Source organism: Lissotriton vulgaris, chromosome 2_1 (assembly GCF_964263255.1).
Source record: "Lissotriton vulgaris chromosome 2_1, aLisVul1.2, whole genome shotgun sequence".
Classification (NCBI taxonomy): domain Eukaryota; kingdom Metazoa; phylum Chordata; class Amphibia; order Caudata; family Salamandridae; genus Lissotriton; species Lissotriton vulgaris.
The window spans coordinates 1,235,265,309-1,235,288,215 of record NC_141687.1 but is presented as its reverse complement, the minus strand read 5'-3'; positions in this window follow the sequence as shown (position 1 = coordinate 1,235,288,215).

Sequence of the window (22,907 nt, the reverse complement as noted above, 5' to 3'; positions counted from 1 at the left end):
AGGCATCTGCGAACTTAGACAAGGGCTCTAAAATGGACCCAATCCCAGAGACAATAGGTCTCCCTTGTGGATTTTCTAGTCTTTTATGAATCTTTGGAATCGTATAGAAATAAGGAATCCTTGGATGTTTATTCTCTAGAAAATCTGCTTCTTTTTTAGATAGCCAATCGTTTATCAGACATTCTTCCACCATTCTTGCAATTTCAATTCTTAGACGTTCTGTTGGATCTACCGTTAGGATTTCATAATTCCGTTGGTCAGCTAACAGTCTAAGGCATTCTTTCTCGTAGTCTGTTGAGTTTTGTACCACTATTGCTCCGCCTTTATCAGCCGGTTTTATTGTGATGCTCATATCATTGGCCAATTCCTGTATTGCCTCCTTTTCAGTTCTACTAGTGTTGTAGAATGTTTTCAGTGACCCAGTATCTAGATCCATCACATCCTTTAGGATTGCCTTTTCAAAAGCCAGCAGTTCTACTGGTAGACTTGCTGCTGGCGGGGTGAAGGAAGATTTATTCTTCAGTCCTGTATCACTCACAGTTTCCACTGACTGTGGTTTGTCTTTAAAATAGACCTGTAGTTTTATACTTCGAACAAACTCCTTCAATTCACAGTATAGCTTAAATTTATCCAGGTTTGTTGTAGGGACGAAACCCAGACCCTTTTCTAACACTGTATTTTGGTCTGGGGTGAGGACCTTGTCAGATAGATTAACCACTAGGCTCAGATGTGGCTGGTTGATAGTGTCGTCACCGGCCCTTGGCTCCTCGTGTGTGTTCTGCCTGTTTCCAGTGGTTGCGCCCATTGTACTTGTTGCCCTCTGGTTTTTCCTCTTCCTGGCCTCTTGCCTCTCCCTAAAAAAGGCTGCTGTTGCATCCCTGACATCTGGGTGTTATCCCAAAACGGGAAAGGTTGATGCGGATAAGGTTGATGAAAAGGTGGATGGCCATAGAAAAATTGCCAGAAATTCCCTCTGTTTCTCATCCTCCCTGCTCTGCCTCGTCTATTCTTTGGCTGATTTCGGTTGTAACTTGAGTCAGAAGAGTCAGATCCTGAATCTGAACCCCCACTGTCTGTGCTGTAGCTTGGGTTTCTTCCGGAAGGTACATAATCCACCTTAATATATGGGTAAACTTTTTCATGTGAGAAGGACTTCTTGTCTTTATGAAATTTCACATATTTTGTATCCTTAAGTGAGATTTCAAATTCAGTCATGGATTTATTTAATTCGTCCAATCTCTTTTTGAGTTCTGCTGGTGATTGGTAAGATTTCAATTTAATCTCTAGGTCATGGATTTCAACTTTCAATGTCTCTGCTCGGCGTGCTGCAGTTTTAACAATTAGGATTAGCCAGTCCCTAGTGCAGTGCCAGCTAATCAGTTACCAATCTTTCTTAAAAACGAGATCGTCCTGGAAGATGAACGGTTCATTATTTACTATAAGGCCACGTGGTGCTGCGTTGGCCCTATGGTATTCGCTCATCATAATTCCATATATTATGGTTTTTACCAAGTTACGTTTCAATTCTGTTACTTCATCCCAACATTGTTGGGCCTCACTCGTGTCTTTGTAGGGTGTACTCGAGTGAGGGAGCATGGAGGCTATTATCCTATCTGCCTCATCTTCAGTGAAAGAGAGTCCTGTAATTTCTGCCATGATGGTCTATCCTATGTATTCTGTTTTCTGGTATTGGTGTGTCAACTGATAAAACTGGCCTTTGTCACAGTGTAAGGTGTGTGTGAAATCTCCCGCAGCTGCGCGCTGCAACGTATGAATACTAAAGAGAGGGAGTCAGAGGGAGGAAAAAGGCTAAGGCTCACCCTCCAAATACTATATTCAACATAAGGTCTCTGTTACCAGATACCTGAGAGCCTTGCTAGTCACTATAGAACCATACACAACACTCAATGGGGTTGGTATGGAAAGTCATAGTAGATAGAAAAGGAGAAATTGCTCTTTTTCTAGGTGTCCCCTCACTCACCAGGGTTGCCCCATGGTGACATGCTTCATCATTGGGGCCATCCCAGTCCTCTACGGGCTGGGGCGTGCTGCGACTTGCGAATTACGTAGGAGCACTTATAAATGACTATGTGTGGTGCAGATGTGATAGTGGAGTGGATTAAGTGATGTATTTAAAAAATACCTGCCCAGTAGGTTTTCAATAGACTTTATTCTTGCCTCTAGGTGGTAATATTAAAAATGGGGTGGAAGAATAGGGGTCCCTAAACGTAATGTGTTAAGGTGTACCTATCAACTCCTGTCGTCAACATGTTTCGAGCATACCCCAAGCACTTCTTCGGGACTACACAGGGACCAGCCCTGTGTTCGCCACTCCTTAGCTCTGTAATGAGTTCTTTTTAATAAATTAAATAATTGCTGCAATCTATAATTAGTGCATGCAGTGATACCTACGTATTCATTCCAAACACGTGGTTCCTGTAAAACAAAAAACAACTTGAAAGGTCAAGGGGTTTTACCCCCGAACATAGCACACATAGCACATATCTTTTGGATTGCATTGGAAAACGTTAATACATTTCCCGTGGTCCTCAACGGACGTTTTTCTATGTAAAAACGTGATTGTTTTCATGCACAAAACGTGGTAGTTCTCATGCATCAAAACGTGATAAAACACCTTACTGTGACACAACCAGACATTCATCATTCACACACTCTCATACATATTTACATACATGTCATGGGACCTAACTGTGCCCCATGGACTCGGAGGGGTTCAGTATCCCAGCAAATCTAAAAAAGGTAGGAGAAATGGCACATCGTAAATAGCATCCACTGGTTTGGTATGCTTAGCGATAGTTGTTCAACCCGTTAGGTTAAAGAGTAAAAACTCTTCGTTGGTCCGATTTTGTACGCAACCACTTACTTGCTTCAAGAATACCTCCCTCTTTTAGGCACCTACTAGCGTCCCTCCGGTCCGGATGTTACTTGACCGGGGGCGCTGAGTTTCTTTTTAAAGATCTCCCGATCCCGGTTACTTCCGCATACGCGCCCAAGCTCGACAAAGAGCTGGTGCGTGTCAGTTGTCCTGAACAATCGCGGGTGGCGGCCATCTTAAGTGTATAGAGTACTTTTCTTCCACTAAAAGAGTCAATATTTTTGATTACGAGGATTCAGTTTATCTAAAATTTAATTTAGGATTATTACCATCACCCGTTGTATATTATCAGACAAATTGCCACATTTTTACAAAAATGTATGTTTTTTTGGTTTGCAAACGCCGGTGATCAGGATATTACCGATCAGGTGGCCCCTTTATGTGAATGGTATTCTTTGCACTCAATTCAGAAGGTTAATTCTTTTAAATTAGGATGGTTGTTCTGATTACAAAATAATTCTAAGGCACAATCCTGTCAACCCTTGTTATTATCAACTGATTTGCCCCAATTTTTATAAAACAAGATATTCAGGTATACTAAGGCCGGTGATGATGTAAATCACTACGGTCTATAGACTACCTCCCACAGTTATTTTATATGCAGACATGACTTTGTGACACTAGGTTGGCTACTTCTTGTCAAGTAAATTGTCCCCAAGGGATGTCATCATTCAGGCCCACAATGAGAGCGAAGTTTAAAAACCCAGCGTTGTTCCTTTTCAAGTAGTTTTTTTTCCATTTCTGCATGTGGTTGTTGTATTTCCAGGACCACCCAACGCATATCATTAGGGGTATGTCCCTTTTCCAGAAAATGAGTGGTCATTTTCGTATTGGAATGTTTGCATCTGAAATTGCTGCGGTGTTCCACCATCCTTGTATTGACCTTCCTGGTGGTCATACTGATGTAGTGTAAATCACAACTACATGTAATCATATACACAACCCCTGTTGTGTTACAATTGGAAAAGGACTTCAAATCCCAAATCAGGCCGTTGTTACATGTGACTTGTTTGGTCGCACTCGTTAGATGGCACACACTACAATTGGAACACAGGTAGTGTCCCACTGGTAGTGGGTGTAGGCGACGGACAGGGCCTTCTACAATCTTTGGGCGTGTATGGACTACCAAATCCTTCAGGTTTTTTCCTTTTCGGTGGCTAAACATAGGTTGAGTGAGGTTGAGGCCACCACTGTTCAGTGTTTTCCAATGTTTTTTGACAATCTTTGTTACTTTCTGTGAGGCCACTGTGTAGGTTGTGTGACACTGATTGGTCTTCTATCCGTGTTGTTTGTGGATTGTTCTCTGGGTTTTGTTTCTAGGAGTGCATCTCTATTATTATTTGATGCTCTCTTTTTGGCCTTTGAAACAATTGTGTGTGGGTATTGTCTCTGGAGTAATTTCGTACTCAGTTCCTTAGCCTGGATTTCATAATCTCGTTTTTCCGAACAATTTCGCCGCAGGCGTAAAAACTGTCCGAAAGGTAGATTAATATAATCCTGCCACACTCGGCGCGAATGTGCTTCCCATGCTAGTTCCATGGGTTTGCCTGTACATGGTTTGCTGAAATAGGAAAAAGTTTTCGGTCAATGCAAGGCGGCAGCATTCTAACACAACATGTCTTGGTGTCTTATATTGCCACTCATTTTCAAATAGGATCTCCTCCAGAATTTGCAATGTTTCTCTATGGGGCAAGCTCGTATAGAGACTCTCCACATCGAGTCTAGCATGGGAAGCACATTCGTGCCGAGTGTGGCAGGATTATATGTCCACCAGCTAGAGAATAAAAGAATTCTGACTCCCAACAACCCTTTCTCTGCAAATATCCAGATGTGGAGACGTTATATTGATGATGTCATCCTCATCTGGAATGGAAATGAGATGGAAGTGAACCTCTTTCTAAATTGGCTGAATTCACAAGACCCCTTTCTAAAATTCACCTCAACAATGAGTAGAGACCATCTGGTCTTTCTGGACCTGAACATCAGAGCGGATGGAGGTAAACTAACCACTGCAACACACTTCAAACCTACGTCGAGAAATTGCTTACTAAACTTTGAAAGTTTTCACCCCAGACAGCTCCGGGAGAATCTACCTTTCGGACAGTTTTTACGCCTGTGGCGAAACTGTTCGGAAAAACGAGATTATGAAATCCAGGCTAAGGAACTGAGTACGAAATTACTCCAGAGACAATACCCACACAAAATTATTTCAAAGGCCAAAAAGAGAGCATCAAATAATAATAGAGATGCACTCCTAGAAACAAAACCCAGAGAACAATCCACAAACAACACGGATAGAAGACCAATCTGTGTCACAACCTACACAGTGGACTGAAAGTAACAAAGATTGTCAAAAAACATTGGAAAACACTGAACAGTGGTGGTCTCAACCTCACTCAACCTATGTTTAGCCACCGAAAAGGAAAAAACCGGAAGGATTTGGTAGTCCATACATGCCCAAAGATTGTAGAAGGCCCTGTCCGTCGCCTACACCCACTACCAGTGGGACACTACCCGTCTTCCAATTGTAGTGTGTGCCATCTAACGAGTGCGACCAAACAAGTCACATGTAAAAACGGCCTGATTTGGGATTTGAAGTCCTTTTCCAATTGTAACACAACAGGGGTTGTGTATATGATTACATGTAGTTGTGATTTACACTACATCGGTATGACCACCAGGAAGGTCAATACAAGGATGGTGGAACACCGCAGCAATTTCAGATGCAAACATTCCAATACGAAAATGGCCACTCATTTTCTGGAAAAGGGACATAGCCCTAATGATATGCGTTGGGTGGTCCTGGAAATACAACAACCACATGCAGAAATGGAGAAAAAACTACTTGAATAGGAACAACGCTGGGTTTTTAAACTTCGCTCTCACATTGTGGGCCTGAATGATGACATCCCTTGGGGACAATTTACTTGACAAGAAGTAGCCAACCTAGTGTCACAAAGTCATGTCTGCATATAAAATAACTGATTAAATAACTGTGGGAGGTAGTCTATAGACTGTAGTGATTTACATCATCACCGGCCTTAGTATACCTGAATATGTTGTTTTATAAAAATTGGGGAAAATCAGTTGATAATAACAAGGGTTGACAGGATTGTGCCTTAGAATTATTTTGTAATCAGAACAACCATCCTAATTTAAAAGAATTAACCTTCTGAATTGAGTGCAAAGAATACCATTCACATAAAGGGGCCACCTGATCGGTAATTGCCTGATCACCGGCGTTTGCAAACCAAAAAAACATACATTTTTGTAAAAATGTGGCAATTTGTCTGATAATATACAACGGGTGATGGTAATAATCCTAAATTAAATTTTAGATATACTGAATCCTTGTAATCAAAAATATTGACGCTTTTAGTGGAAGAAAAGTACTCTATACACTTAAGATGGCCGCCACCCGCGATTGTTCAGGACAACTGACACGCACCAGCTCTTTGTCGAGCTTGGGCGCGTATGCGGAAGTAACCGGGATCGGGAGATCTTTAAAAAGAAACTCAGCGCCCCCGGTCAAGTAACATCCGGACCGGAGGGACGCTAGTAGGTGCCTAAAAGAGGGAGGTATTCTTGAAGCAAGTAATTTGTTGCGTACAAAATCAGACCAACGAAGAGTTTTTACTCTTTAACCTAACGGGTTGAACAACTATCGCTAAGCATAACAAACCAGTGGATGCTATTTACGATGTGCCATTTCTCCTACCTTTTTTAGATTTGCTGGGATACTGAACCCCTCCGAGTCCATGGGGCACAGTTAGGTCCCACGACATGTATGTAAATATGTATGAGAGTGTGTGAATGATGAATGTCTGGTTGTGTCACAGTAAGGTGTTTTATCACGTTTTGATGCATGAGAACTACCACGTTCTGTGCATGAAAACAATCACGCTTTTACATAGAAAAACGTCAGTTGAGGACCACGGGAAATGTATTAACGTTTTCCAATGCAATCCAAAAGATATGTGCTATGTGTGCTATGTTCGGGGGTAAAACCCCTTGACCTTTCAAGTTGTTTTTTGTTTTACAGGAACCACGTGTTTGGAATGAATTCATAGGTATCACTGCATGCACTAATTATAGATTGCAGCAATTATTTAATTTATTAAAAAGAACTCATTACAGCGCTAAGGAGTGGCGAACACAGGGCTGGTCCCTGTGTAGTCCCGAAGAAGTGCTTGGGGTATGCACGAAACATGTTGACAACACGAGTTGATAGGTACACCTTAACACATTACGTTTAGGGACCCCTATTCTTCCACCCCATTTTTAATATTACCACCTAGAGGCAAGAATAAAGTCTATTGAAAACCTACTGGGCAGGTATTTTTTAAATACATCACTTAATCCACTCCACTATCACATTTGCACCACACATAGTCATTTATAAGTGCTCCTACGTAATTCGCAAGTCGCAGCATGCCCCAGCCCGTAGAGGACTGGGATGGCCCCAATGATGAAGCATGTCACCATGGGGCAACCCTGGTGAGTGAGGGGACACCTAGAAAAAGAGCAATTTCTCCTTTTCTATCTACTATGACTTTCCATACCAACCCCATTGAGTGTTGTGTATGGTTTTATAGTGACTAGCAAGGCTCTCAGGTATCTGGTAACAGAGACCTTATGTTGAATATAGTATTTGGAGGGTGAGCCTTAGCCTTTTTCCTCCCTCTGACTCCCTCTCTTTAGTATTCATACGTTGCTGCGGGCAGCTGCGGGAGATTTCACACACACCTTACACTGTGACAAAGGCCAGTTTTATCAGTTGACACACCAATACCAGAAAACAGAATACATAGGATAGACCATCATGGCAGAAATTACAGGACTCTCTTTCACTGAAGATGAGGCAGATAGGATAATAGCCTCCATGCTCCCTCACTCGAGTACACCCTACAAAGACACGAGTGAGGCCCAACAATGTTGGGATGAAGTAACAGAATTGAAACGTAACTTGGTAAAAACCATAATACATGGAATTATGATGAGCGAATACCATAGGGCCAACGCAGCACCACGTGGCCTTATAGTAAATAATGAACCGTTCATCTTCCAGGACGATCTCGTTTTTAAGAAAGATTGGTCACTGATTAGCTGGCACTGCACTAGGGACTGGCTAGTCCTAATTGTTAAAACTGCAGCACGCCGAGCAGAGACATTGAAAGTTGAAATCCATGACCTAGAGATCAAATTGAAATCTTACCAATCACCAGCAGAACTCAAAAAGAGATTGGACGAATTAAATAAATCCATGACTGAATTTGAAATCTCACTTAAGGATACAAAATATGTGAAATTTCATAAAGACAAGAAGTCCTTCTCACATGAAAAAGTTTACCCATATATTAAGGTGGATTATGTACCTTCCGGAAGAAACCCAAGCTACAGCACAGACAGTGGGGGTTCAGATTCAGGATCTGACTCTTCTGACTCAAGTTACAACCGAAATCAGCCAAAGAATAGACGAGGCAGAGCAGGGAGGATTAGAAACAGAGGGAATTTCTGGCAACCTTACCAGGGACCACCACCCCAATTTTTCTATGGCCATCCACCTTTTCATCAACCTTATCCGCATCAACCTTTCCCGTTTTGGGATAACACCCAGATGTCAGGGATGCAACAGCAGCCTTTTTTAGGGAGAGGCAAGAGGCCAGGAAGAGGAAAAACCAGAGGGCAACAAGTACAATGGGCGCAACCACAGGAAACAGGCAGAACACACACGAGGAGCCAAGGGCCGGTGACGACACCATCAACCAGCCACATCTGAGCCTAGTGGTTAATCTATCTGACAAGGTCCTCACCCCCGACCAAAATACAGTGTTAGAAAAGTGTCTGGGTTTCGTCCCTACAACAAACCTGGATAAATTTAAGCTATACTGTGAATTGAAGGAGTTCGTTCGAAGTATAAAACTACAGGTCTATTTTAAAGACAAACCACAGTCAGTGGAAACTGTGAGTGATACAGGACTGAAGAAGAAATCTTCCTTCACCCCGCCGGCAGCAAGTCTACCAGTAGAACTGCTGGCTTTTGAAAAGGCAATCCTAAAGGATGTGGTGGATCTAGATACTGGGTCACTGAAAACATTCTACAACACTAGTAGAACTGAAAAGGAAGCAATACAGGAATTGGCCAATGATACGAGCATCACAATAAAACCGGCTGATAAAGGCGGAGCAATAGTGGTACAAAACTCAACAGACTATGAGAAAGAATGCCTTAGACTGTTAGCTGACCAACGGAATTATGAAATCCTAACGGTAAATCCAACAGAACGTCTAAGAATTGAAATTGCAAGAATGGTGGAAGAATGTCTGATAAACGATTGGCTATCTAAAAAAGAAGCAGATTTTCTAGAGAATAAACATCCAAGGACTCCTTATTTCTATACGATTTCAAAGATTCATAAAAGACTAGAAAATCCACCTGGGAGACCTATTGTCTCTGGGATTGGGTCCATTTTAGAGCCCTTGTCTATGTTTGCAGATGCCTTTTTAAGACCACGAGTGCAACAGACGGAGACATATTTGCAAGACACAAAATCAGTATTATGCCTAATCAAGGACCTCACCTTTGACCCTACCACACAAATAATGGTTGGACTCGATGTGGAGAGTCTCTATACGAGCTTGCCCCATAGAGAAACATTGCAAATTCTGGAGGAGATCCTATTTGAAAATGAGTGGCAATATAAGACACCAAGACATGTTGTGTTAGAATGCTGTCACCTTGCATTGACCGAAAACTTTTTCCTATTTCAGCAAACCATGTACAGGCAAACCCATGGAACTAGCATGGGAAGCACATTCGCGCCGAGTGTGGCAGGATTATATGTCCACCAGCTAGAGAATAAAATAATTCTGACTCCCAACAACCCTTTCTCTGCAAATATCTAGATGTGGAGACGTTATATTGATGATGTCATCCTCATCGGGAATGGAAATGAGATGGAAGTGAACCTCTTTCTAAATTGGCTGAATTCACAAGACCCCTTTCTAAAATTCACCTCAACAATGAGTAGAGACCATCTGGTCTTTCTGGACCTGAACATCAGAGCGGATGGAGGTAAACTAACCACTACAACACACTTCAAACCTACGTCGAGAAATTGCTTACTAAACTTTGAAAGTTTTCACCCCCGACAGCTCCGGGAGAATCTACCTTTCGGACAGTTTTTACGCCTGCGGCGAAACTGTTCGGAAAAACGAGATTATGAAATCCAGGCTAAGGAACTGAGTACGAAATTACTCCAGAGACAATACCCACACAAAATTGTTTTAAAGGCCATAAAGAGAGCATCAAATAATAATAGAGATGCACTCCTAGAAACAAAACCCGGAGAACAATCCACAAACAACACGGATAGAAGACCAATCTGTGTTACAACCTACACAGTGGCCTCACAGAAAGTAACAAAGATTGTCAAAAAACATTGGAAAACACTGAACAGTGGTGGCCTCAACCTCACTCAACCTATGTTTAGCCACCGAAAAGGAAAAAACCTGAAGGATTTGGTAGTCCATACATGCCCAAAGATTGTAGAAGGCCCTGTCCGGCGCCTACACCCACTACCAGTGGGACACTACCCGTGTTCCAATTGTAGTGTGTGCCATCTAACGAGTGCGACCAAACAAGTCACATGTAACAACGGCCTGATTTGGGATTTGAAGTCCTTTTCCAATTGTAACACAACAGGGGTTGTGTATATGATTACATGTAGTTGTGATTTACACTACATCGGTATGACCACCAGGAAGGTCAATACAAGGATGGTGGAACACCGCAGCAATTTCAGATGCAAACAATCCAATACGAAAATGACCACTCATTTTCTGGAAAAGGGACATACCCCTAATGATATGCGTTGGGTGGTCCTGGAAATACAACAACCACATGCAGAAATGGAGAAAAAACTACTTGAAAAGGAACAACGCTGGGTTTTTAAACTTCGCTCTCACATTGCGGGCCTGAATGATGACATCCCTTGGGGACAATTTACTTGACAAGAAGTAGCCAACCTAGTGTCACAAAGTCATGTCTGCATATAAAATAACTGATTAAATAACTGTGGGAGGTAGTCTATAGACCGTAGTGATTTACATCATCACCGGCCTTAGTATACCTGAATATGTTGTTTTATAAAAATTGGGGCAAATCAGTTGATAATAACAAGGGTTGACAGGATTGTGCCTTAGAATTATTTTGTAATCAGAACAACCATCCTAATTTAAAAAAATTAACCTTCTGAATTGAGTGCAAAGAATACCATTCACATAAAGGGGCCACCTGATCGGTAATATTCTGATCACCGGCGTTTGCAAACCAAAAAAACATACATTTTTGTAAAAATGTGGCAATTTGTCTGATAATATACAACGGGTAATGGCAATAATCCTAAATTAAATTTTAACTATACTGAATCCTCGTAATCAAAAATATTGACTCTTTTAGTGGAAGAAAAGTACTCTATACACTTAAGATGGCCGCCACCCGCGATTGTTCAGGACAACTGACACGCACCAGCTCTTTGTCGAGCTTGGGCGCGTATGCGGAAGTAACCGGGATCGGGAGATCTTTAAAAAGAAACTCAGCGCCCCCGGTCAAGTAACATCCGGACCGGAGGGACGCTAGTAGGTGCCTAAAAGAGGGAGGTATTCTTGAAGCAAGTAAGTGGTTGCGTACAAAATCGGACCAACGAAGAGTTTTTACTCTTTAACCTAACGGGTTGAACAACTATCGCTAAGCATACCAAACCAGTGGATGCTATTTACGATGTGCCATTTCTCCTACCTTTTTTAGATTTGCTGGGATACAGAACCCCTCCGAGTCCTTGGGGCACAGTTAGGTCCCACGACATGTATGTAAATATGTATGAGAGTGTGTGAATGATGAATGTCTGGTTGTGTCACAGTAAGGTGTTTTATCACGTTTTGATGCATGAGAACTACCACGTTTTGTGCATGAAAACAATCACGTTTTTACATAGAAAAACGTCCGTTGAGGACCATGGGAAATGTATTAACGTTTTCCAATGCAATCCAAAAGATATGTGCTATGTGTGCTATGTTCGGGGGTAAAACCCCTTGACCTTTCAAGTTGTTTTTTGTTTTACAGGAACCACGTGTTTGGAATGAATACGTAGGTATCACTGCATGCACTAATTATAGATTGCAGCAATTATTTAATTTATTAAAAAGAACTCATTACAGAGCTAAGGAGTGGCGAACACAGGGCTGGTCCCTGTGTAGTCCCGAAGAAGTGCTTGGGGTATGCACGAAACATGTTGACGACAGGAGTTGATAGGTACACCTTAACACATTACGTTTAGGGACCCCTATTCTTCCACCCCATTTTTAATATTACCACCTAGAGGCAAGAATAAAGTCTATTGAAAACCTACTGGGCAGGTATTTTTTTAAATACATCTCTTAATCCACTCCACTATCACATCTGCACCACACATAGTCATTTATAAGTGCTCCTACGTAATTCGCAAGTCGCAGCACGCCCCAGCCCGTAGAGGACTGGGATGGCCCCAATGATGAAGCATGTCACCATGGGGAAACCCTGGTGAGTGAGGGGACACCTAGAAAAAGAGCAATTTCTCCTTTTCTATCTACTATGACTTTCCAGACCAACCCCATTGAGTGTTGTGTATGGTTTTATAGTGACTAGCAAGGCTTTCATGTATCTGGTAACAGAGACCTTATGTTGAATACATTGTTTGGTTTACTTGTCAGACCCTAGTACAGTGCACCAGGGGTGCCCAGGGCTTGTAATCCAAATGCTGCTAGTGAACCTGCAGCACTGGTTGGCCCACCCACAGAAGCAGCCTTGTAAAATGGGTCTAAGGTCTACCATGGCAGAGCCTGTGTGCAGTCTGGTACTGTCATACTGACTGGGCAAGTGCACCCACTTGCCAGTCCCTAAACCTTCCCTTTTCCTCATATCAGTCACCCCTATGGTAGGCCTAAGGGCAGGGTATATTGTAAGTATAAGGTAGGACATGCCCTTGGGGTGTGTGTCATGTCCTAATAGTGAATTACAGCCATTTTCGTTTTTCACAATTGTAAGGCTACCTGTTCTCCTTAGACCAGAATGGGCTGTTAGGAATTGTTACGTTTTATAATCCTAACTGACTCAGAGAACATGGTAGAAATTCGAGTTTAGTATGCCTGTACTCAGAATAATAAAATATATCTTTTAGTAAAGTTGGTTTTAATATTTTGTGTTTGAAAATACCACTTTTAGAAAGTAGGTATTTTCTTGCCTAACCTTTCAAGCCTGCCTCTGCTCGGTTGTGTATTCCTCTGTCTGGAGTTTGTGAGTAACTGGGCTGGGGGATTCCAGGAGACAGGCTGGGGCAGCCCAGTGGTGAATAGAGAGATCTGCATCTAGATGGGAGGGAGAAGTTGCACCTGGGACCTGAATAGGACTGGGCCTTCCCTCTACAATGCTGGCTCCACCTCCAGTGGTGTATCTAATGTCTCTGCCCTGCACACTGAAAGGGGAGAAGGAATCCTGTCAACAAAGTGCTCCAGGGCTGTGCTTGCCTTCCACAATGCTGGCTCCCCCTCCTGTGGGGCGTCTGATGTTTCTGCTCTGCACTGTGAAAGGAAATAAGTCTAGTAAACAGAGTGTTCCAGAACTGGTTTGGCCTGGGCAAAGGCCCCTTTGCCTTAAAAGGACAAAGGATTTTGGGGTATAAATATTGGGACCCTGATCCCAAGAAATTAGATCACTTTGGACTACAAGAAGAAACCTTTGCTGAGGAGAGGAACCTGAAGAAACTGAGGAGAGACTATCCCTAAGATTTAAGTGCTGCTTAAGGAATTGGTCTGCAGTGGTTGCCTGACTGCCAAAGAAAGGAGAAAGAACTTTGTGTGCTTTACTTTCAACTTGTGAAGGATCTCCAAAGGCTTGGAACAGAGCTTGCCTCCTGCTGGAGTCTCAGGGACAACAGACTTCCCCCACCAGCTCCTCAAAAGTCTTCCTGAAGTGCCTGCAGCTGTGCTGGACTTTGTAGGGGATTTGCTTGTCGCAAGGAGCTGGAACTGCGACTCAAGATCGAGAAGCGTGTCCCAGAACCGCCGCTGCCGCTTCACAACAAGAAGCGCCCCGCATCACCGGAAGAGAAAATCGACGTCGCCGCAGACGCCGACGCATCCCTGGGAGGAATGTCGCAGGAGAGGAGGATCGGCATCGTATCAGACTCCACCGCATCTCTGAGAAGCGTGTCGCAGGGCCTGTCACGGCTCATCACCGGAGAAGAGGATCGATGTTGCCGCAGACGCCGCCGCATCACCGGGAAGAGTGTCACAGGGCCTGTCGCGGCTCGCATCATAGTGGAAGCAACTTGGATCGCCAGTAGAGAGGATCAACGTCGCCGTAGACACCGCCGCATCACTGGGAATCTTGTCGCAGGGCCAGTCGTGGCTCGCATCTTGTAAAGTATCTCGCCTCGCCGTAGAAGAGGATCGACGTCGCCGCAGATGCCGCCGCATCACCAGGAAGCGTGACGCATCAAGGAGAGAGCGTCATCTTTATTTCTGTGCACCAGAACTTTGCCGCATTTCCCTCGCTGCGACATTGCTTGTTGTGGAAGCGCAACGCATCGTAAGGTACATTGACCCAAAGTGTTGCATCTTAAAAACTGAACTTAACTAAGCTAAAACTACCATCTAAAAGTGCAGTATTGTGGATTTTTGCCATTTATGGGTCTTGTGGTAAATCTACATAAAGTATACTTATTTTTTATATAAAACCTGTGTGGTGTCCATTTGTAGTGTTGTCACTGGGTGGTTACTGTATGTGGTCACAAATGTTTTACACACTGCCTCTGAGATAAGCCTGTCTGCTCGTGCCAAGCTACAAAGGGGGTGAGCAGGGGTTATTTTAGGAGTGTATCCCCTTTACCCTGACTAGAGGCAAGGGTCCCTATTTGTCACAAGTACCAACCTGTGCTAACTAGAAACGCCCAAATCTAACACATTGCTAAACCATTAATTGTTAGTTCTAAATCCCGTATGGACACTATGTCACAAACTCCTACTAGGTACAATAAGCACCTACAACTAAATAACAGAGTTCTCTCTTGGAGAGAGTGGATTAACTCACACTAGCTGAAACCCCGCGCATCCACAGAGCCAGATCAGGCGGATGATCGTTCTCTTACATCGCAGCCAAGACCTGGATGAGCTATTGGCCGACATCAGGTGCACCCCATCCCTGAACACCTTCAGGACCTGGCTCTTCTGCTGAATGAAGCGGCGTACCCCCCCCCCCCCCCCCCCCCACCCCCACTACTCAGCACCTTGAGACCCTCACGGTGAGTAGTGTGCTTACAATTCCCCTGATTGATTGATTGTTTGATTGAACAAAGTTATCATTACCATTGGCTATATACTTAATAGGGGCTCCCCTATGGCTTTTTCTGAGATTCAGGAGAAGTATGACATATCTTCTTATCACGCTACACATTATCTTCATCTCAATACTCTTCTTATTCCTCTTCTATGTAATGTAATGCAATGTAAACAGATATTTGTAACGCGCAACTATCGCTCCAGGGAGCATCTAGGCGCCACTACTGACCAGGAAGATATAAACACTGGTCAGGCTGCTATTAGTAATTCCTCCAGGCCTTCATACTAGTACCCATGCACAGGTGTCAGGAAGCTTAAAGATCCAGGTTTTCAGTGCCTTTCGAAATTCCAGTTCCCGCTCTATGGCACGGAGGTGAGGGGGGAGTTTATTCCACGCCTTTGACCCTAGAACTGGCAAAGATTTACCCCCCCTTGAACTCAGTCTGAAAACAGGGACAGACAACAGGTCGGCAATGGAGGAACGCAAGCTATGCACGGGGTGGTAACGAGAGAACCTCCCTTGTAGGTACTTTGGTCCCTGAGAGTGGAAGGCTCTAAATGTAATAACTAGGATCTTGAAAAGGACCCGTTTGATAATTGGTAGCCAGTGCAAGGTATTTGCTGCAGCAGATGCAGAGGATTTCGTTGGCCATTTCAACACCAGCCTAGCGGCTGCGTGTTGCACCATCTGATGTCTGTGCATGACCACTTTACTGCTCCCTGCATATAGGCTGTTGCAATAATCTAGCCTGGATGTCACAAGAGCGACCGTTACCATTTTCCTAGCTGCCAGGGGAAGAAGGTCGAAACATTTTCTTAGTCCTTGATGACGTTGAAACCGGTCCCTGCTACTGCCAGTGCCTGTTGTGTGAAAGACAGAGCGGTATCAAACTTGATGCCTAAATTACGTGCCGCATTGGTGGTATGAGGCGGTACCTCTGCGTTCACCGGCCATCAGAGTTTAGGGACAAAGTCATTATGAGGGCCCATTGGCATGATTTCTCTTTTGCCCGTATTACATTTCAAATGGTTTTTCCCCATCCAGTAGAATGTAGCCGTCAGGCAACCTTTAAAATTTTCTTCCCAGTCCTGGATGTCTTTATCAAGGACTAGGATCAGTTGAGTATCGTCCGCGTATGCAACCACATCAGTACCGAAGGACAATATCAACCTGATCAAAGGGGTGGTGTACACATTGAAAAGTGTCGGACTTGGACTAGACCCTTGCGGTACTCCAGTCGTAAGTGGTTTTTCCTTCGAGCAGAAATCACCCAGGGTGACCACTTGTCTCCTGCCACTTAAAAAGTTTGTAATCCAGTCCAGGACCTTTCCAGTTATGCCAGATGTTGCTAGCCGCTCAATCAAGATGGTATGTGAGACCGTGTCGAAGGCTGCCGACAGATCTAAAAGGATCAGGACAGCCTTCTTACCCTGGTCCAAAGCCATACGGACGGTATCGGTGGTGAACAGGAGAGCTGACTCAGTAGAGTGTTGTGCTCTGAAACCTGATTGGGTAGGGTGCCAGGCCTGGTTGTATTCAAGGAACTTAGTGATTTGTTTATTTACAAACGACTCTGTAATTTTACATAATACAGGGAGCAGTGAAATTGGTCGAAGGTTGGATAGTGTGGTGGGGTCAGGTAGATGTTTTTTCTGCAGCGGTTTGACCGCCGCCAGTTTCCACTCTGAGGGGTTGATGGCCCTGGCCAGTGATGCATTTTTGATGTTATTAATTACAGGATTGACAGTATCCACGAGCGTATGTAGAAGCATGGGGGGGCATGGATCAAATGGCGACCTTGTTTTGGTTGCCAGTATTGCCCCGTGAGTCTCTTCCTGGCTTATTGGCCGAAACATCGCCAGAGAGTGCGGAGGATATTTCACCCTACTGCTAACTTCCCCTAATTCTTCGACAGTAGCTGCAAAATCCCTAGTGAGGCCCTGTACTTTTTGTTCAAAAAAGTCTGCAATTATATCTATCACAGGCTTCTGGCCCCATTCCAGCAGATCAACACCCCTCTCAATTTAGACTTTTCATCTGGTCTGAAAGCTTCTGGGGTATATGAAATTTTGTCTTGCCCCTCCGATTTGAGAACTAAATTCAAGGTGGAGCTCCTGTGAGAAGCGGACCTTAACACAGTGCTCTCTATTCAGACATGGGAATCCATCTGGGCTAAAATTCATACTTCATCTCACTCAGCAAGCACAACTTAAACATTATATTATTTTTACAATAGGCTATTTCTCACCCCTACGGAACTTCACAGATTTAAGTCGACTAATAATGCAAAATGCTGGTCTTGCTTGCATGATATGAGTGATTTTTTACATATGTTTTTCCTATACCCTCTGGGTAAGAAGCTTTGGATGCTCATCTGGGAGAAACTGAATGACATTTTGTCCACGTCCCTTCCTTTTGATATTTTGCACATTTGTAAGAGGTTCCTCCCCTATATGGCACTCCCAGAGTATGGTGGGAAAGTTCATGGACTTGACTATAGCTATTGCCCTACAGATTATCACCTCAAATTGGAAAGACTCAACTGAATTTTCTTTTACTGATTGGTGGATTTATTGTGCCTTCATAATAGATTGGACTGTGCATATGCTACCTCTATTCCTTTACTAATTAAAAAGGATTTATTGTGGTCACCATACGTCTTTCTTATCTAGACAACCTGCTCAATCCCTTTTCATTGCTGCGAATTACGAACCACCATAAATGTTATAAAACTTTAGTAGGCTAATAATGTTTTTTAGATAATGTTGTTGTTGCCTATTATATGCTTTCCCTCTTTTCCCTTTCCCTTTCCCTCTCCCTTTTCTCTTTCTCCCTCTAATCTTTCTTCTTCATCTTCTGAAAATGTAAAATGCATTTGGTTTGGTAAATGTTTATACTTTTCAATTCAGGCTCTACTGTATTTTAATCTACCGGTGTATTTAGTGTTACCCTTTCCTGGTTTTACATTTGGTTATTTGTTCATTTCTGGTAATGGAATTAATGACTGTTATTTTTTCATTATTTCTTTCATTTTGCTTGGATTGATTGTGCTTGTATATTTTGTTTAATTGATGTAATGAAATAATCTTAATAAATCATTCTAAACACAAAAAAAAAGAAATTGGGGGGTCACTAGTTAGCAATAGCTTGCACCCTGTCCAAGTAGGGACCTGTTGGTTGTGGATCTAACCAGACGTGCTTTATTACTTGGAATAAATCTTCAAGAAACTACATTACAAGATTCCTCTCTTCATTCAGAATACTACAGGACCTTTCTGACTGTGTGAGGAGGTGATGCATAGACACACAGCCTTGGTTCCTTACTAAAGCCCAGAGTTTCCCTGGGTAAGACGCCCACACAGCTTCAACCTGGGCTACCGAATACGATGAAGGGGGGTGCTTTCAGCTTAATGGCCGTTGCATGCCTGTAGAGTACGTGTAAGCGTGTTCATTCAAATTGTAACATGGCACGCTACGGCGCGCTCATGTATTCACATCTGCATTGTGTTCCATTATGCTGCACGCACTTTTGAAGAGAATGTTTCTCTTCAAAAGTGCGTCCCTCGTGTCATGTTAGACACAGTTATGCTTTGACCGCACTGTAGTCAGTTTACCTCTGGACTTCACCCTGGCAGGCTGCGCTCCTGTATTCTGCTGCCTTATGCTTAAATAAACTATTACTCAATAGTTTAATCAACTGTTTCCTGCCTCATCTCTACTTTACATTTTGGCGACGAGGGTGGGATTACGGTGATTCTGGCGATTTTGGCAGCATTTTACTATTTTTGCGCATTCCTTTAAAATACCTTTGTTTGAATTTGCGCTTCGCTTCTTCACCTTCTAATCTCCTCTGCTGAGAGACTGGAAACCTCGTCATCGTACGGCGCTGCGCTGAGCTGTGATTGGGATTTCTTTACTTTTCCCATTTCTTGTATCTCAGCGGTTGATTCGTCGAGCGGGTCATGACGCGCATGACATTATCATAACAACGTCACCACGCTCACGCTCAGGCGGCCATTTTGATTTACTTGTTTTTTCTTCATTTTCAACAGCGAGCGCACCCAATTCAAAAGGTATTTATTTAAAATTTATAAAACAAAGGACATTTGACTATTTATTACAACATTATATACTGTTATCAGAATTTTACAAAGCTTCCTATTCTTCATTAATTTATCCATTATGGCCACTAATCAGCTAATTGTCTATTTGAATCATTTTTTACCTAATCCTGGTAAACCTAAAGAGTCATGGAAATTGTGGTTCATAAGTTTTGAAAATTATTTAGTGGCAATTGGAGCAGATGAGTACTCTGCAAAAAGGAAGCTGGCTATTTTATATAGTCATTTGGGAACTGCCGGAAAGGAGATTTTCAACAATCTTCCAGTATCTGAACCTCCACCAGGAAATGGAGATGGATGGAATGTTTTTACAGATGCAATCTTAAGATTAAATAAAAAATTTATTGAACAGCCCAGTGTTATGATGGAACGTTTCAACTTCATGAAAAGGAAACAACATCAAGATGAGTCTGTCGAGGACTTCATCTCCGTTTTAAGAAATTTGGCTGCAGAGTGTAATTTTGGGGCATATCTAGACACTGTTCTCAGAGACCAATTTGTTTACAACTGTTTTCACAAAAAGATACAGGAGAGAATTTTGAGTTGTCGTGACCCCACCTTGAATGAAGTTTTAGATATGGCTAAGAGCGTTGAAAGGTCAATTGTCTCATCGAGATGCATCACTGATGGAAACTTGCTTCAACATGAAAAGGATGTCCAAATTAACGCTGTTCTTCAAAAGAACCCCTCATTTAAACCTTTTCAAAAGAAATTTAACTCTTATTGTTTTAGATGTGGCTCAAAAAGTCACCTTAGTAACAGTCCCACCTGTCCTGCATTGGGTAAAAAGTGTACTTTTTGTAGCAAAATTGGTCACTTCAATATTGTGTGTAGAAACAGGAAAACAGTTAGGATTAATAATCTGTCTTCTCTTGAAGATCCTCATGTAAATATTTCTAATGTTGACATGTCCTCCTTACAATCTCCATTTGATTATCTTCACATTAATTCGATTCAAAATGTAAATCCTGACCAATTTATTTCTGAAAGAAAAATTTTATCTATTGATTTAGTTGAACTTGATCACCACACTACACGTGTTAAAGATCCCACTTGCTGTGTGATTGTTGATAATGTAAAATTAGACATGATGGCAGATTCGGGGGCACCCGTTACCATCATCTCTGATACTTTATTTAATGAATATTGGAGTAAGAATGAAACTTTATGTCCTCTTGACATCATTCCCAAAGCCGACAATGGGAAGAGTATTGATATGTTAGGATATTTTGTTACAAAAATTGAATGTTTGGGTAGGTTTACTACAACAAAAGTCTATGTTGCAATTGATGGAAAGCTCATTGTTGGGTGGCAAGACTTAGCTAGAATGGGTTTGAAATTGGTTCCTGGTTCTGATTCACCTGTTCAGATTAATGAGACGTCAATTTTTAATGTGACTCACGAGGAAAACCTGGAAATTCAAAGTTTGATATCTGAATTTCCGGAAGTTTTCAAAGAGTCTGTTGGTTACATTAAGGATTTTGAGCACCTGATCAGACTGAAACCTAATGCCATTCCTGTCTCCCATAAACTAAGGAATGTTCCCTTGAATGTAAGAGATGAGCTAAGAAAAGTGCTAGACAATTTGGTTTCAGAAGGTATTATTGTTCCTACCAATTCTTCCTTATGGGTCAGTCCTATAGTTGTCGTTAAAAAAAAGGATTCTTCGATTCGTTTGTGTGCAGATTTGCGCTCCCTTAATCAAAACATTATTGTGGATTGCCATCCATTACCAAAAATTCAGGAGTTGTTGGCAGGTATTTCGGAATCTAAAATTTTCTCACTTTTGGACCTCAAGAGTGCGTATCATCGGATCCCTCTCTCGAGGTCCTCTTCCGAATTAACCACCTTCATAACTCCTTTTGCGGCATTCAAATACCTTCGACTTCCTTTTGGCTTGGCGTCTGCCGCCAGTGTTTTCCAAAAATTTATGGACACAATTTTGCATGACATCCCAAACGTACAAGCTTATCAGGATGATGTTCTGATACATTCAAAAGATAGATCAGAACATATTAAAGTTTTAAGGAAGGTTTTATCCCGCTTTCAAGAAGTTGGAATAACCTTGGGTGTTAAGAAATGCATATTTATGGTAAAAGAACTGGACTATCTTGGTCACAGTATTTCTGCTTATGGTATCAGACCGAAATTTTGTTTAACTAAAGCTATTTCTAATGTTGCTGTCCCTAAGGACAAGGATGCTCTGAGGTCATTTCTTGGGCTTGCTGAGTACTATTCACGCTTTATCCAAAATTACTCTCAGTTTGTCCAACCTCTTCGCACCTTACTTAAAAAAGATGTTAAATTCACTTGGTCTGAGGAAGCTAACAAGGCTTTTGACACGGTGAAAAAGGTCATTGTAGAAGAACCTGCTTTATCCTCTTTCAATCCAGGTTTGGAATGCACCATTGCTGTTGACGCTAGTCAAAGAGGTTTAGGTGCAGTACTTACTCAAAGAAACTCTTGTAAGGAGAATACCATAGGTTTTGCCTCAAGGGCCCTAAATGTAGCTGAGTCTCATTATAGCACTATTGAAAGAGAAGCCCTTGCCTGTTCCTGGGCAATTGAGAAATTGAAAACGTTTATCTGGGGATCACACTTCACCCTCCTCAGTGATCACAAGCCCTTACTTCATCTTCTCAATGGTAATGGAACAGGCAAGGCTTCTTCTAGATTGGTTCGCATTTTATCTAAGTTACATGAGTACAATTTTACAATCAAACACATTTCGGGTGGCAATAACTTGCGAGCTGATGCTCTTTCAAGACTGAGTTTGGATAAAAATGAAACAGAAGATGATTCCTTTGATGACGTTGAATGTGTTGTAGCATCTATAGAGGAGTTGGTTCTTTCACCTTTTTGTATATCAGAGGCTGAATGGTTGCAAAGTTGCTCTGAAGACTCGGTTCTTCTCAATGTTAAAAATCTAATTGTTTCTGGATGGCCAAAAATTCGTTCACTTCCTGCTTCATTGAAGGTCTTTGCACAGGTTTCTGGAGAACTTACCATTGTAAATGATGTCATTTTTAGGGGTGATTTATGTATTCCACCTTTAAGCATTCGGAAAAAACTTTTTGACTCTGCCCATCAAGGACACCTTGGTATTGGTAGCACCTCGAGGAAGTTGAAGGAACATTTTTGGTGGCCTGGTTTAGATGGGGATGTTTCAAACTGGATTGAGTCTTGTTCTACTTGCTTGTTTTCGGATAAGCATTGGAAGACACCCCTTTTACCCTTGCACACAGTTCCCTTTCCTGTAGAAGCTTGGCAAAAGCTGGCTATTGATTTTTCTGGTCCTTGGGAAGTGTTACCTAGTGATGAACGTTATATTGTTTCATTAGTTGACTACCATTCTAAGTGGTGTGCTTTTGACTTTGCTGAGTCTCCCACTTCTGTTGTTGCCATTAATTTTTTGAGTAGAATTTTTCTCTCTGAGGGCCCTCCTAGAGAATTGGTCAGTGACAATGGCTCTCATTTTTGTTCTTCCTCTTTTGAGTCATTTCTTAAGTCATAC